At 46.2% G+C, this 16694-nt stretch overlaps 1 protein-coding gene and 1 pseudogene across 2 annotated transcripts in view; both read left to right on the top strand.

Annotated features, from left to right (window-relative positions):
• LRBA (LPS responsive beige-like anchor protein) overlaps positions 1-16694 on the top strand; it is a 2244423-nt gene that overhangs the window by 840709 nt on the left and 1387020 nt on the right. The gene's annotated exons all lie outside the window — the stretch shown is intronic.
• Positions 7298-7622, top strand: LOC144819992 (small ribosomal subunit protein eS21 pseudogene; annotated as a pseudogene).

Genomic DNA, 16694 nt, shown 5'->3' with positions numbered 1-16694 from the left:
GGCTGATGAATTAAATTAGAATTTTTAATGGATACTTATTCATGTGGAGTTCCACTTTACTAATCCAGACAGGATTTGGAGACTTGACTTTCAGCAATGGCTGCTAGGCCAGCAGAGATTCTGACTGTAGGGCCATAAATGGGGTCACTGTAAGTAAAATGACTAGATAAAGAAATCTCCCAGTTGAGTATTTTCCGCATTTTGTTTCTTCTCTGTGATTTTGTGGTCTATTTTTGTCATGTTTGATCATTGGCAAAGTCTGGCTTATGGCCTTGTGCAGACCCAATTTATCAGTCACTAGTTCCTGTGATGTTATGTTAAATCGATTTGAAGAGGGCACTAATCACCCATGAGGGTTTCCCGGGGCTTGAGGTGTGTGGGCGGAAGTTCCCTGCAGAGTTTTTAGAAGAGCTAGGTCTGCAGCTTGTTGTGGAACTCGAGAAGTGAGGAGGAGGCTCTGATGTTTTTGTGGGAGGTTGTTTTTTGTTTACGATGTAGGAGAATGTGCAACCTCATGGTGGTCTTTTAGTGAATGTGAGTTGTGTGCGAGGAACAGTGAGGCTGAGCATAGGGGTCTGGCAGGCTGGTGAAAGTGTATGCAGCTGTTCAAGTATGCTAATCCAATGCCGTGAAGGGCTCTGGAGGCGTGCGTGAGGAGTTTGAATTGGCTGCGTTTGTGAATGGGAGCCAGTTGAGCTCTCCGAGGTGATGTGATATATGGGTGCAGCATGGTAGGTTGAGTAGGAGTCTCGTGGCAGCGTACTGAATGGTCTGAACTCTGTTTAGGAGCTGCTTGGAGATTCCGGAGTAGAGTGCGTTGCTGTACTAGAGTCTGCTTATGATGAGTGCTTGTGTGATGGTTCATCTGGTGCTCTGTGGCAGCAACTTGAAGATCTTTTGCAGCATTCGTAGGATGCAGAAGCAGGTGACACTCACTGCGTTGACTTGTGCCTTCATGTTGAGCAGTGATGGATCATGTGCTGTCGGGGCTCATTCAGGACTCCAAAGCCCCCTCCACATGTCGCCAGATGCACACGAAACCCATGAAAGAGAGGCCTCTCGAATGGCTGTAGAATAACTGTGACTTCCAGCCTCATTCAAAATCAGAGCTCAGGAAGAATAAACGGAACCCTTTAGTTTTCAAGCGGCACAAGAAGTGCTAATGTTTTTCTTCACTACTTTCAGTTCTTGAGGCTCAAGAGTTTATGGTAGGAATGTCTTAATGCGTGGCAAATGGTGCTCTGGCACAGGGCCTCAGCCTTTCGCAAAACCCTGCCTTGCGTGAGAAGATAGATGCTGCCTGTTCTGTGCGTTCTACATATTTGATGTTGATGAGGGAAACTTGCAGTCCTGTGCCTTATTCAGTTCTCAGTTATGATATAAATGCTTACAAAGAAAAACAAGCCAATAGGTCTGAGATTCGCGGCAGTTTTTTGTCCTTGCCATTTCTTGTCTTGTCTCATCGTGGCTTTTGTAAAACTTTGTTGTTTGGAGAGCTGCCGGCCCATCACCAACATTAAAAAATATATATGCCTAAAAGTAAAAATATGTATTTCATCTCAAAATGTTCATACTGCCTCAGTAAGGCAGTATGGAGCTACTTTGTGCGAGGTTGTGCTCCTTTTGTAAATAGCAGAATGCCGTTACTCGCAGTTAAGTTAGCCAATGAATGAAATGGGCTGGTCAGTTGCCCCCATGCTGTAGTGGGCAGAAGACAAATGTGAATGACAAAATAACAGACCAATGGATGAAGAGGTTTGACTGATAGCCCCTGTAAGTTTGTATGCATATTTGTGGAATTGTGTGTATGTATATGCATTTAATAAAATCAAAAGGTCTTGGCTAAAGCCAGACCTAAAAAGAACAATGTCATCTTCATAAAAAGGCAGCGTCTGAAACTCGAATACTGAACATTCTCCATGCTATCTGTCTGTAGATACTTACTGACACTTATTCGTTGTTCACTCACTCACATTTATTTATTTGGGGAATGAGGAGGTGCAGCAGATTTCACTAGCTAGTGTCTCTAAAAGTTTGTCCTTTAAAATGTAGACTTTAGACACAACTTCCAAGTTTAAAGACTCTAGATTCTTTCCTCGAAGACTATTGTGGCTACCTAAAGTTGGAACTTCTAAGGCGTTGTAACCTGGATGTAGCAGACTGATTATTTAAGCTCTCTTTCACCTAAGTGATTGTGCTACTATCTGAAGGTCTGTGTAACCTGATAGATGGTTCTTCGGTCTGAGACCTTAGCCTGTTAAATCATTCATAAATTGAGAGATAGGTTTACTGTCAGTGGATTGAGCTTGCTGATCTCTGCATTCTGGGGAACAAGCATTCAGCTTTAGCCCGTAAGATCTTTCATCTAATAAATATCTAATAAATAGCTGTCTCAAACATCTATACCTGTAGAATATCTGTAACTTGATGATAGGTCTGCTGTCATATTCTAGGACTGAGCCTATAGGTTCTTTGTAACTTGGGAATAGATTTGGCTATCAATTAGTTAGTTTGATGGGTTTGTGTAAGCGAATGGATAGCATCACTATGAATTTTCTGAAACGTAAACCTCTGTAACCTGAAGGGAGGCTCTTGACATAGCCTGGTCCCATAAGACCTGTATATACTGAGGTGTAGTTTTGCTGTGAGAACTCTTATGCCAAAGTCAGAGTAATAGGTTTGTTGAAAGCCTGACAGATGTGTGTAACATGTAAGATTGCAGTATTATCGGACATGTGAGTCTTTACTAATCCCATTAACCAGGAGATATAGGTCTGAGCCTATCTATGACCTGCAGCTGCCTCCTAAGCCTGGGAATTGAGTAAAGTAAAGGATAGCCTTGATGTGTGGAGCCTAAACATGAGATCTATGGAACTTGTTGGACGTTCTTCTTTCTGAGACATTAGACTGTAGGATTTCTGTAACCTGAAAGCTAGGTGTGCTCATAGACTGGTCTCTCCTCCTGTGTACACCAGTTCACCCCGGTCACCACTGGGAGAGGGTGTGAAGGGCAGGATTTTTCCAGTGAGAAGTGAGAAGCTGTGTCCTGTTTGGTGACCATAAGGGCTGTACCCAAGAATACCCAATCTGCCCTAGTGCGTCCGGAACACTCCAGGACCCGCAGCAAGAGCATCAAGGCGGAAAGGGTAACCTCCCATTCCAGCACTTCAGTTTGCTCCCCTACCACTGCAGACCAAAGCTCCTAAATCCTAGGGCATAACCACACTATGTGGTAGAAATCGGGGACAGCATCGGGGGCAAGTGGGTTCAGTGAGGTGACCCGCCTGGTGCAACCTGGTTGGGGTAAGGTAAGTACAATATAGGTATTAAGTTTGAATCAGGCACCGCTTGGAAGATATGGTAATAACTCTTGGTGCCATCAATGTATCACGCCAGTTGTCGTCTTCGAGGGGACCCTGCCAGCCCTCCCATTAGCATCTAAGGTGATCCAGGATGCCCGGGCACTAATGATCAGTGTACGGTAAATTTGAGACCCCACCCATGCCCAGTGCAGCCATGAGGAGCTTAGCTTCCAGCGGGCTGAATTCAGGGAGAGGGTTTATCTGAGATACTTGGACCTGAAGGACATGCCACATCTGAAGGTATTTGTAGACTTGTGTGTTGGCAAGGGCAGAGGTATCTTGAAGATCGGGAAAGGGTCATATGTGTGTTCCTGGCCACACAGCACCCAATTGTGAAATCTCAATAAGGTCCCACCTACTGCAGCGCCGCTACCTCGTTCAACCAGGTACCATGCCAGAGGGGCATTTGCTATGTAAGTGTTGTCAATTTGAGTGTGACGTAGGGTAGCCATCCAGGACAGGAAAACAATTTTGGTCACCGGGGGAGTGATGTGGGGGATCGGGGAGCCGTAGGGCATGTTCATTATTCGGGAGAACCCTGACAAAGATAGTTTCAGTTCATCTGACCAGCCTCCATTAAAACAGTCATGTATCACCAGGAGTTGAGAGGCCAAATAGAGATATAGATTGGCCAAACCTGAACCTCTGTCATACGGGAACGTTGGTATTGAGCAAGGGCGAGGTGAGATCTGGACCTGTGCCATATGAAAGAGGGTGCAACCCTATCTAGGGCACGGAACCACGTCAGTGATATGGGGATGGTAGATTTTGAAAGATATAAAGGAACCTCAGCAGGATCATAATTCTAAATATGGCTATGCGGCCCATTATATTCAGTGGGAGGGACTGCCATTTATAACGGTCACTTATAGCCTTGCGCGTCAGGGGCTCGTGGTTAAGTGACCAGGCAAATTTGGGGTGGAGTGCCATCCAGAAACCCAGGTATTTACAACTGAGACAGAGGATGGGAATATTGTCCTGCCAGTCAAAGCAGTCTTGGGTCAGGGCCCTAACACTGATTTTGAGGGGTTTGCCCGGAGACCCGAGACCATCCTTAACTATTGGAGGACATGGAGGCATCGAGTACCACTCACTGCGGGATCTGCGAATTAAAGGATGTTATCGACATATAGTGCTATGCGGTCTTCATGTCCCTCACTCCTCCATCGGCAAGGTTGAGTATCGGTACGAATGAGGCGTGCCGACGGCTCAATCAGCAGCACAAAGTGGAGTGGGTACAGCCCTGCTAAGTCCTTCTTCCAGTGGAAAAGACACTGGAGAGTACACAATTAATCTGTACCCGTGCTGTGGGATTAGAATATAGGGCCAGGACAAGTCCACAAAAACAGGGCCTAATTCCGGCACGTACCAGAACCTGTCTCGGGTATCCCCAGTTCATCGTATCCAATGCCTTTTCAAAGTCGATTAGAAGTAAAGTCAAGTTGGGTGAAAGGAGAGGACGGTAGGCTAGGGCATGCTGGTGCCTAAGGCAATGTCTTGTACTGTGGTCTAGCATAAAGCCGCATTACTCTGGGAGTATCAGAATGAGTAGGGCTTGTTGGAAATGGGTGGACAAAATTGTGGCGAAGATCTTAACCTCACTATTGATAAGTGATATCGGACTGTAGTTGGCACATGCAATTGAGAGGGCTGCATCTTCGGGATAACCCCATTCGTGGCGGCATACACCTCAGGGGAAAAGGTTCCCTTCTATGCTACTTCGTTATAAAGGGCAAGAACTTGGGGAGTCAGAATGTCACAGAATATTGTGTAGTACTCTGCAGGGAACCCGTTGGGCTGGGAGTTTTCCCACTGGCCACCGCAGACAGAGATGCACTCACCTCTTCAGCCGTGAAGGGCTCGTCCAGTATCCGAGCTTCGGTCTGGGACAAGCAAGGAAGGGGTGCATCGTTAAGAAACTGAAATGCAGAATCCGGGTGGTCGCGGCGGGGTGTGTGGGCGCTGTGTATAGCGCTGTGTATAGGCGATTATAGTAGTGGGCAAATGTTTGTGCTATCTATCGGAGAGTATGGTAAGTGTTACTGTGTTCATCAGTGATTTAGGGTACAACTCTGTTTACCTGCAGATGAGAGGCCAACCACTATAAGAGTTTCCAATGTTTATCTCACAACCCATAGACTCTGGCCGTTGTGACATGCCATAGATGCTTGAGGTCCTCTAGCACCTAGAGAAGTATTTCCTCACGCAAGAGGTTTAGCTGCTGGGGGACTTCATCGTAGAGGTCTGTCGCAAGGCTTTCCTCCAGGTGGAGGACGCGGGCTTCTAGTTGCATGATATGGAGGGAGAGGGCATGCTCCTTTGAAATACAGTGGTGATTGAACATTTGTTGCTGTGAAAATACACTTGCAGCTCTGTTCTGAGGGCCTGGACATAAGGTTTATCTTGCAGGTACCACGCGTTGAGACCCTCAGTCGCTCGGGTGATCACAATGAAGCAGCATTAGGGTTCTTGATGTTGCATTAAACAGTCATAGCAAAGAAGTGACGCAGTAAGATCACCACCTCCCGGGACCCTTGAGTAAAGCCGAAGTGAAAGAATCTGTTGTATACTCTACATGCCAGAAAAAGCAACAGTTAGGAGAGTTTGTATGCAGTCGTGATGTGTGAGGGTAGTGCGCTCCGCCCGATAAAAGGCGGCCAAAGTGCATGCCCATAGTACATAAAAGGGAGCTGTGTTTCCGAGTCATACTGCATAAGATATATAGTTGGTGTGTGCCTTAGTGCAATAAAAAGTAACTATATATATATACAAACGGAACAAAACTGTAAATGAAAACGGTATTTTACTGAGTCCCCACCCCCCAACAACCACATACTTCCACCCCAAAAACATCTGTCGTTCTGGAAAAGAAAACTGAAGCACAAAATAGTTTGAAAAACTGGAATGGAGTGGTGTACCCCTCCCTAATCTAGAATAAATGCCGGCCATCTGAACATAATTTTCAAATTTTAAATATAGATGACTTAGTGCCCCAAAAAACAATCAGTAGCAAAGGAGTCACAGGGCGGTACTCTGTGAGATGTCAGTGTCTGTCAGATGTTCGGCGCGAGGCACAGAAATTGTATCTAGGAGGCCTTCTTGATCTACCCGGTGTTCCGCCGCATCGGAAGTAAGGAGGTATGGAGGCAGTGTATCTGGGATGGAGACTGTTCCCGTGTTTGGGGAGACAGTAAGGGGAATTTGGCCACACTATGACTATGGTGTTATCACTGATCTCTTCAGTCATGTCATCAATGATGTCATGTAAAATGTCATGAGTGTTGATGTAATATGAATATTCATAAGCAGTCACTAAAGTTACAGTTACTTTAGAGCGCGAGTTATAGTTAATTGAGATAACTATAACTGGTGATTTTCTGTGGTTTTGTTATTTCAAAACATTACAATTTAACCGACATTTCTACCTAACTATAACGTCCCTTTATCCTTTGTTGTGTTCAGTGAATATATTGATATTGATATTCCTTTCTGGTCTGCCACTGAGAGTGGCCCATTATGCATTCCCACATTTTTTGGTCTTCAGAATTTTTGAGGGAGAACCCCCTCACTTCACTGCAAAGTTTCCTATAGATCCTTCCCATTTTTGACTAATGATACTGGACAAATGTTTGCTAAAATGCTAAACTAATTTTATTTGGGGAATGGCAGTAAATATCCAGATTCCTTCTGGAGTTGTCTTTAAATCATAGGCAGGCAGCGTGTGGAGGAGAAAAGTACTTACCCATGTGGGCTGTGAGGGCTGTGGCGGGACAGGGGAAGGGGAGTGTCTATGGAATAATTTCGGGGAGCTCCTCAAGAGCATGTTGAGCCCTAGAAAAGGGCTCAAGGACTGTAGTTGAGGATAGAGAGCCCCGACAGAGACCGGAGGGAAGAGGGTACGATGTTCCAGCGTGATCATGGCATCTAGCGGCGAGGTCAGCTTGACACTGTACTAAAGTAATCATGCAGAACGACGCTGGCGAGTTTGTGGACCTGTACGTTCCTCGTAAATGCTCTGCAAGCAACAGAATCATTGGTGCCAAGGACCATGTGTCCATCCAGATGAACATAGCTGAGGTTGACAAGGTCACAGGCAGAGTCGTTGGACAATTCAAACCCTATGCAATCTGCGGTGCAATTCCTAGGATGGGTGAGTCTGATGACTCTACCCTCCGGCTGGCCAAGACCGATGGAATTGTCTCCAAGAATTTCTAACAAGGATTTTTTTGTGGCACTGGAACATGTGAAATAAAACAGAAATCCTATTGTTTGTTCACCAGTGATTCAAGTTCGTCAGGAGCTCAGCATCCTTTAAGTGCACCTGTTTCCACTCATTTTACCAAAAAGACCTTGTTCCCAAGCTAGATTGAGAACCCTCATGTAGATTGCGCCACATGCCACACCAAAGTTGTTGATATGCCTGGTAAATTGAAGGGTAGCTGTGAATTACCTGTACCGTGAGGGAATACTGCCTGTGCCTCAATATGCGTAGCCTGAGGGGCAATGTTTCTGTTTGAAGCTTGAGCTTCAATTAGGACGCGTTTTACCTGAATAATTGCCTCCTTGTCCTAAACCCAAACCTATACAATTCATGTTGACTGGCCTGTCTCTCTGTTCTCAGATGTTTTAACATCAGTTTATCCATGCTAACTAACATAGGAATTAAAACACTAAAGCACACCACCAACAGGTAGAAACTAGGCTCAGGCTCTCTGCGGGTCACTTTTTGTAACTATCAATGTTCAGGACTTCCAAACCCTATGAATATCTGCCGCACAATCACAGTACATGCTGCAGTGCAGAATCGTTATGTATTTTATAAGCAAACTGCAAGCATGATCCATGTAACCACGAGCAGCCTCAAAGCATTGCTACACCCAAGATGCCTCTGTAGCCGTTAAGATATGCTGTGTGCGTATTACAGATATATAAACATGAAACACTGTCTGAAAAAAGGTCATAATATTACCACGATTATTTTATTAACAAACCTAATATTATTACTTGTTTTCAGACACAGTATTAGGATATTCATTGCAAATTCACTAGATTCATTTATAGTTTACTTTGCTCTTAAGCATTTTTGAGCTATTTGGGGTGACAATTTTTCAGAGGAGGGAGGTGGTCTCTAAAAGGGATGTGGCATGGTCAGACAAGCATAACTGATTATATCATATATTAGAGGTATGGCTGAAGTTAATTACATGAAAAAACTACGTTTCTGTCGTTTTAGTCTGACTAATGCGCCTTTTGTGTTCACTGAAGTAGTGCTTAATTTAAGCCGTTGGCTGCCGGTGCTCAGCACCAGCACTTAATCATAAACACCAACGCTTGAGCACCAGTTAAAGAGACATTAATTTAGGTAGCACAGGGAGATTAAGTAATTCGCACAGACTCACAGGATGTTGAGCATACGCCAAGACTAGAACCTGGTTCTCCAGCTCCAAAGTCGGCAGCTCTGGCCATTAGGCCATACCCCCTCCCCACTTGTAGGGTTTGTTGATGCCGTCCGTGTTAGGCAGCGCTAATAGGAGAAATGGACTAGTAGAAGCTGCCTCCTTAAGAGAGCCCCGGCACTTTTTATTTTTTTTTACAAATTAACCACTGTTAAATACACTGGAAATATACGAAGTTGTTGGAGATATAACCACATGAATAGTGTCATGCTCTGATGAGCCCCCATCGGTTAAGACTAAGCCGTCTTTTTACATCTGTATTACCCTTCTTGCAATGTGAAAATTGCATTCAGTGCTTGCCCTTCGCTGGCTGTGCATTAAAAACTGGCCGTGTATATTTTTGTGCAGAAATGCTTACAGCAGTTGCACTACAGTAATTGTTTTTTCAAGACCTTCTCGCGATTGGTTCGGCAGCTAAGAGTTAAAGGTGGAAGGCAGCTGGTCTTCTCTGCTACTGTGTGTGCCCTTGCTGTCACGTTATTTCAGTGTAGTGCTGCTGTATATATGTATTTGCTGCTCAGCCCCTTCCAGGCAGAAATTACATTTCGGTGGCATGGACTCCAATGCTGGTACCGAGGCGACTCATGACCTCTCTCGTCGTATTAACTTGCTTCAGTGTACAGTCAGAATGTGAAACTAAGGTCATTCTGTTGTGTTTGAGATTATTCTAGTTCATGGCACTTTTGCATGCCTTAAAACCTGTATTATTTTCAGCAGATTTTTAGATTAAGTAGCTTTGACTTCTCTTAGCATTCAAGGTGGCTGGAAGTGTGGCCTTCTGACCATATGAACGCAGTTTGAAACTCTGCAGTTACCGCTGCATTATATATTTTTATGAAACCAGGTGTATTGCAAATTCATTAGACGCATTAATTGTTTACTTTGCTCTTAAGCAAGACATTTCTGAGCTGCTCAGGGTTTGCAGTGGGGTGTGAATTTTTCGGAGGAGGTAGGTCTCTAAAAGGGATGTGACATGGCCAGACACGCATAACTGATTGTTAACAACTATCATATTCCCTCTCTGCATTAGTCACTTATGCCTTTTCTCTCCACACATCCTTCTGAAGTCCATCGTCTTCATTGCTGTATTTCACTTTCAACTTTATACTTAATTTCATCTCCTCCACTTATCTATTCTCTCTCTCATATGCAAATCAAACGTTTTGTTTCCTTTGGTATTGTCCATTTTTCCACGGCAGTGCACCCCATAACTTGCGAGCATCTCTCTGGGTGCTCGGCAGAGGGGCCAATGATTGAATGATCATGGTCAGAAAACGACTAGATTTGTGAATGTGTTTGTCATAAAGCTCCAACTGGCCACGCGAGCAAGCCGTGACTGCATTTGCTTCCACCCTTGTTTGCATTCTTTCCATCATTCAAGTTGGCAGAAAGAACAAGGCCGCATCATTCTTCTAAATGTAAGATTTGAGATGTTTCTTATTGCAGTGGAATTTCTTTCTACCTTACTTACCCCACCCGAAACATTCGGGTTTTGCCATATGTCCGGTGTGAGTGAGTTGAAACATTACGTTATATGACAATGCTTTGTTTTAAATAAAGTTAGCAGTTTTTTAAAGCCATTGACCATCGTGCGTGCGGGTAACCTCTTTGGAAATTGCATTGTTTTGAGTTTTTCCCTTGTGTACGTTGGAACACAAGATGTCACAAGCTTTCATGTAAACATGTACTCGGGACGCGAGAGGTACCTTCTGCTTGTGATTCCGGACATACAAAATATTAGTATATAAGTAAATGTTAACTGACAGTTCACATTTGAAATTACAGCCAGGGTTGTAATAAGCATTTGCGACGTTAAAACAATGCTACTTCTAGTGGTCGATAGCTATGTTTACTAAGAATGCACTGTTCCTCGGACATTATAGAACCTAATTAAGATGAGCCTCTCAAATGTCAGGATAAGTGACAGTCAATGCCAAGGACAGCCGCCATTTTTAAAGCGCCGGTGAAAACGAGCAGCTCTGGGTAGTGGGGCCCATAGCGCCACCTTCAGGGTTGTCACGCACCTTTGTGGGGAGTCCTTGTCTGTACGCAGCTTGAGGGCGGCACACTCCGTGCCTGCTGCAGATGGTTAGGACGAAAACTGAACATCGTTTGTGTAAGAAACCGCTCATTCTGGTGTGCTCGGTACCCCGTAGGTTCGCCGGCGCACCAGGGCTCGGAAAACAGCGCCATTTGAGGGCCTTTTGAGGGGAGTTCGGGGTGGAACGTCTGCACACCCCGTGGCTTGGCAGTCTAGTCAGGAGGATGAGACCACGCTGGCTATGAAGCCGAAACTTTGAACGATATTCTCAAGGGTGGAAGATTCAAAACAAAGTAACATCAACTGGCACTTCATTTTGTGAGCTCCCCGCTGATTGGGCTATGCTGTGAAATTGAACTCTTCCTGACAGGAAGTCGGCCCCGCCGTTTGGAGAACTCTGAGCATAAAGTGTGCTTTAATTTGGCACCCCGCCGTTTTACAACCAGCCAGTTTAATTTGGGACGTTGGAGAGTGGTTTAGTTAGGAGGCAGAGGAGTGGAATTCGATACCTTTCTTCGGCTTTACAGCACTATAATTGAAAATACAGAAATAGATTTGGTTGTTAAAATGTATTGGAATTAGCTTCTCTCTATGACTAGTTAAAATAGTCAGTCCTTTAAGTAAGTTCCGTGAATTCCTCACACCAGTGTCTTCAATGTATTCATTGCTTTGAAAATACTGTATATTATACTTTAATTTCGCAATCTAAAATATTTAAAATGTGTCCTCTTTCCGTACATACCACAGTTCCACCAGCTCAGCAGGTCTGATTTTGGAAACGAATGCAAATGTTTTCTTGGCTATTAGTCTAATAAATTACCTGTTCGAAACCCCACCGAATATATTGAGCATGTTTATTGAGATTCTAGAATTTCAGCTGATCAGAAAGCTCCCGTCTGTTTGATTTGGGCTTTTATCCTTCTGAAGTTGACAAAATAAGTATCTGAAAGAGACTTTTAGTTATAGATTCCTTACCTTAGAATTCCCCCCAGGTGTCAGACTGGATCCGGAGAATTTTTTCTTAGCAGAGTACCCCTGTGCGTCGGTAGGTGGTGTCGGTCGACACCACCTCCGGCGTCTGTGTCGTGTTTGCCGGGATGACGTTGCGGTGTCTGCATAGACGCTGCCCCTGCGCACTGACATCAGTTCTTTCTTTTTCTGCGCCAGCCTAATGTACATCCGGAGAGAGCTTGCCCTTTAGTAATTTTTTTACTAAACCGTTTTGACTTTTGTCGACATCTTTTTCTAGTCGCCGAATCTTGGTGCGCAAGGGATGTCCAATCGTCGGTCCGGCTTCAAGCCTTGTGTCTCTTGACACAAACTAATATCTGTGACGGGTCTGCACCTCGTGTGCCTTTGGTGCCTGGAGCATGACCACGACTCGAAGTCGTGCTCAGACTGTTGGGCCATGAACCCGAAGTGTTTGCAGAAGCGGTCCCGAAAACGTTTGGAGGCCCGGCAGTCCGCTCCACGTAGCTTCCGGTCTCACTCGAGGGGAAGGTTTCGAGACCGGTCGCAAAACCATCACACCTCGTCCAAGTCTTCGCTCTCGTCGGGTAATTCGAAGAATAAGAAGTCGAAGAAGCACCACCGCTCTTCACCTTCCCCAGTCAGTCCACTGATGCGACGCGGGACCCGGAGCGTCTTCCCTCTAAGGTGCCGCCTCCGGGCACCTGACTCGGCGACGACTCCGCACCTCCCCCCGTTTCCGGGAGCCGGAGTGTCCCCTGCCCAGCTTTGTACATTCTACGAAGCCCTCCACCGTGTGTTTGGGCAGCCAGATTCTGCTGGCGCTTTCGGGCCCCACGAAGCCGGTTGGGGGCCCTGCGCCTAAGATGCCGGCGGCTCTGTCCCTGGTGCCAGAGGGCCCCTGTGGATCCAGATCGACGACGGTCGCGCTTCCCCGGCACCGATCCTGGCCACAACACCCCCTGCCGATGCGGTCTCCTTCCTCATCCCTGAAATGGACCCTGAGCCGGGCCTACGTCGAATCAGACGCCGGAGGGTACTTTTGTTCCCTTGTTCGTCCCATGTGTTCCATATTGCCCTGAGGGTGGTGATGAGGACTGGGAGGGGTCACTGGACCTTTTGGCAGACCAGCTGGAAGAACCAGACTGGTGTCACCCAATTCCTCTTTCCAATGGTCTAGATACCTTCCCAGACCTTGGCCTTCTTTCTCCCCCTACCGTGGCTACGGAGGAGGGAGCGTCCTATTCAGTGGTGGTGCGTAGGGCAGCTGAGGCCTTGGGCCCGGAGCTCCCTACAGTGGCAGTTAGGACTAATCTCCGGACGGAGGTGCTTCAGCCGGCAGCAACTTCCTCTGAACCCCTCTTGCCCTTTAAAGAAACCCTCACAGATGTCTTTCTGGGCACTTGGTCCAAGCCCAGCACAAGGGCTCCTGTGGAAACGACGATTGCCCGCCTGGACGATTCTATTTTCCTCACCCAAAACTCTTCCCCCGAGAGCTTGGTGGTCCAAGCCTCTTCATCCGGGGGCGCATTCCCTTCCGCAACCCCGGACAGGGGGAATCCAAGAAGCTGGATCACCTTGGGAAGCGCATGTTCTCTCTTCCAGTTTAGCACTGCGGTCTGTGAATACAGCATGGTTCTTGGGCCGATACTCCCATACAATCTGGCATATGGTTGCTCAGGTGCTACCTCAATGCCCGGAAGAGGCCCGGGCCATTCTCTCCCAAGCAGTGGCAAATGGGAGAGACGCAGTTAAATTCAAAATCCGCTGTAGACTGGATACCACCGACTCACTGGGCAGAACGATTGCCACATCGGTAGCCCTTCGGCGCTACGCCTGGTTGAGAATGTCCGGATTTGAGGGGATGTTCAGTCAACTCTGCTGGACATGCCTTTCGATGGCCGTTGCCTTTTTGGTGACAAGGCAGACTCAATGCTAGAGCGCTTTGTGGATTCTCAGGCTTCGGCCATATCCTTGGGCCTTGCTGAGTCCTCCCGTCCCTCACAGTCTGCCATTCACTCCTTTTGTGGCTAAAGAAAGGACGCCTCACCACTTCCACCCCAGTCCAGCTACCGGGCCATGCAAGCTACTCAGCTCCTAAATAGCTGCAGACGTGGGACCCGCCAGGAAGTCTTTGCTCTCTTGGCCAAGAGAGCTATCGAGAGGGTTCCTGCGCCAGAAATAGGTTGTGGTTGCTATTCCCGCTACTTTCTGGTGCCTTAGAAGGACAAAGGCCTGCGTCCTATCTTAGACCTCAGGGCCCTCAACCACTTCCTCCGCAAGGAGAAGTTCAAAATGCTAACCTTGGCTTAGCACAGTGGAGTGGTGTGGCTCACTGGTTAGAGGCGGCAGACCCGGAAGCAGGAGTTGGCCTGGGACCAGGGTTCAATTCCCGACGCGGCAGGGTCGTGGACCAGGGTCAGCGGACTCAATAATTCTCGTCTCGGTGCCTACTCTAACCAGGGCTCCCACTCGGCAACTCTGGGCACTAGCTTGCCTAATCTCCACAACGGCCCCATCAACGCCGGGGATGCCTGGCTTCACCTTGGGGACTCCCAGTAGGGACCATCCCACAGGGAAAGCCAGGACGGGTTCCCCAGTGGTATACCGCGCCAGGATACTCCAGTAGTAATTGAGCGCGTTACAAAACAGCTTATAACATAACAGGTCCTTTCTGCTCACGACCCTGGAGACTGGATGGTGTAGTTGGACTTGTAGGATGCATATTTCCACTTCCCCACCCTGCCAGCCCACAGACCTCACCTACGGTTCACGGTGGGCCACGAGCATTTTCAGTTCACTGCGCTCCCCTTTGGCCATACCAGTGGCCCTCTGGTGTTCACGAAAGTGATGGCGGTGGTCGCAGCTCATATGTGCAGATTAGGGGTTCCAGTCTTTCCCTATCTCAATGACTGGCTGGTGAAGTCTGGCTCGCCCCAGGCTGTCGTCTCCCACCTCCCGACTATGGTGGACCTCCTGCATTCGCTGGGGTTCACTATCAACGTGGCGAAGTCACACCTGACTCTTTCTCAGATGCTCCCTTTCATCGGGGCTGTTCTGGACACAGTGCAGTTTCGGGCCTATCCTCCCAAGCAGAGTCTGGGATATTCGGTCTATGATACAGATCTATCACCTATTTCAGTGAGAATGACCCAGCCTGCTGGGCCTCATGGTCTCGTGCATCCTGCTGGTGGATCATCCCAGATGGCATATGCGGGCTCAGCAGTGGGACCTGAAGTTCCAGTGGGCGCAGCATCAGGGCAATCTTTCCAACTACGACCAAAGTCAAAGTCAAAAAGTTTATTATGTTTTTGGCTCTCAATGAGGGCCACATAAAAATACACACACAATTATACAATATGAATAATAAGTAAATGACAACACAAAACGAGAAGAAAACACTACTTATCTGCAAGTAAAGCAATCATCAACATCTCCCTGTACATCATTAATAAATATCTAAAAACCCTTTAAAAAATTTAAAAATTCTGGAACAAAACATTTCATTTGGAGGGCAGTAAAGTGCATGGAAGAACATTTTTACATTTACAATTCCTAATTGTAAACAAATTGGTTTTAACCATTTATGGCGCAATGGGCGCAATGCAGGACAAATGAACAAGACGTGGTTACGATCCTGGACAGCATTATTACAGAAATTACATATTGGAGATACCCCATACCATTTTGCTAAAAGAATATTGAGTGGAAGCAAGTCATGTCTTAAAAGGTACCATAATCTACGGACTCTATGGGGAATATTCCAAATTAGATATTGTTGGGCTAGCTTTGGGATATATGTTTTTACCAGGGATTCCCTTTCTTGTTGTCTAGGTTGGACAAGTATATCCAATTTGTAGCACAGTTCCCAAGATGTACATTTTAGTTTAGACTTTAGCTCAGAGGGTGAAAGTAGGAATAAAGTGCTTTCATCCAATTCTAGCAGAGATACTGCTTTTCTAAAGTTTTTTACTAACAACGAGAACTCGTTAAAATTGCCCAGGAGTTCCTTTTTAATAGCTTCTCTTAAGGTACCCGGTTTACCTCTGGCCAAACAGGCTACCCATCTTACGAGGGCAACCAACCCCTGTGTCCAACAACTTCGGAGTCCGAATTCCAGCCTGCATGAGGATATAGAACATGCTGTGTTAAAAGAAGAGATTTTCCTTAATACCTTTCCTTCCATTTTTTGCAGAAATCCCCATTGTTTCAACTCCACTAATTCAATTCCATATAGTAGAGTTGCAGGAATTTTCGCTCTAAATACATCCAGAAAGAGGGAGAAGTGTCTCTTCCCGGTAGCGTTGTACAAAGAACATAACCCCGTACCATGGGCCAGCGCTTTACGTGAGTTATGTTCAATATGGGGATTCTCACTAAGATTTGCTGATATTATTTTACCTAAAAAGGTATAGGTTTTAACCACCTCGAGTTTTTGTCCGCCAATAGCCCAATTATAACTTCCAGACCTACATTTTTTCTTGCCAAAAATGCACATGATTTTACTTTTCGATGTATTAATTTTCATGTAATGTGCTTCAGCAAATTGGTTCAATGCATGTAGACGATTAGATAAACCCTTCGGGGTCAAATCTAAAACAAGTATATCATCCGCATACATTAGGACCGATATAGCTGACCCTCCAATTGTCGGAGCTAATCCCTCACAAGCTGCAATGGAGGATGGTAGGTCGGCCGTATATAAAGAAAACAATATAGGCGCCAGTATACACCCTTGTTTTAGCCCATTCTGAGAGGGGATAGATTGAGAAAGACCCCTTTCTCCACCTTGTAGCACCTTACACCATGTGTTCGAGTGTAGAGACCTAACTAATTCGAGTAGATATCCTGGCATACCCAATGCGG

The sequence above is a fragment of the Lissotriton helveticus genome, chromosome 2_1 (genome assembly GCF_964261635.1).
Source record: "Lissotriton helveticus chromosome 2_1, aLisHel1.1, whole genome shotgun sequence".
NCBI classification, from domain to species: domain Eukaryota; kingdom Metazoa; phylum Chordata; class Amphibia; order Caudata; family Salamandridae; genus Lissotriton; species Lissotriton helveticus.
Note: the sequence above shows the minus strand (reverse complement) of the source record. Positions and strands in the feature narration are given on the sequence as shown.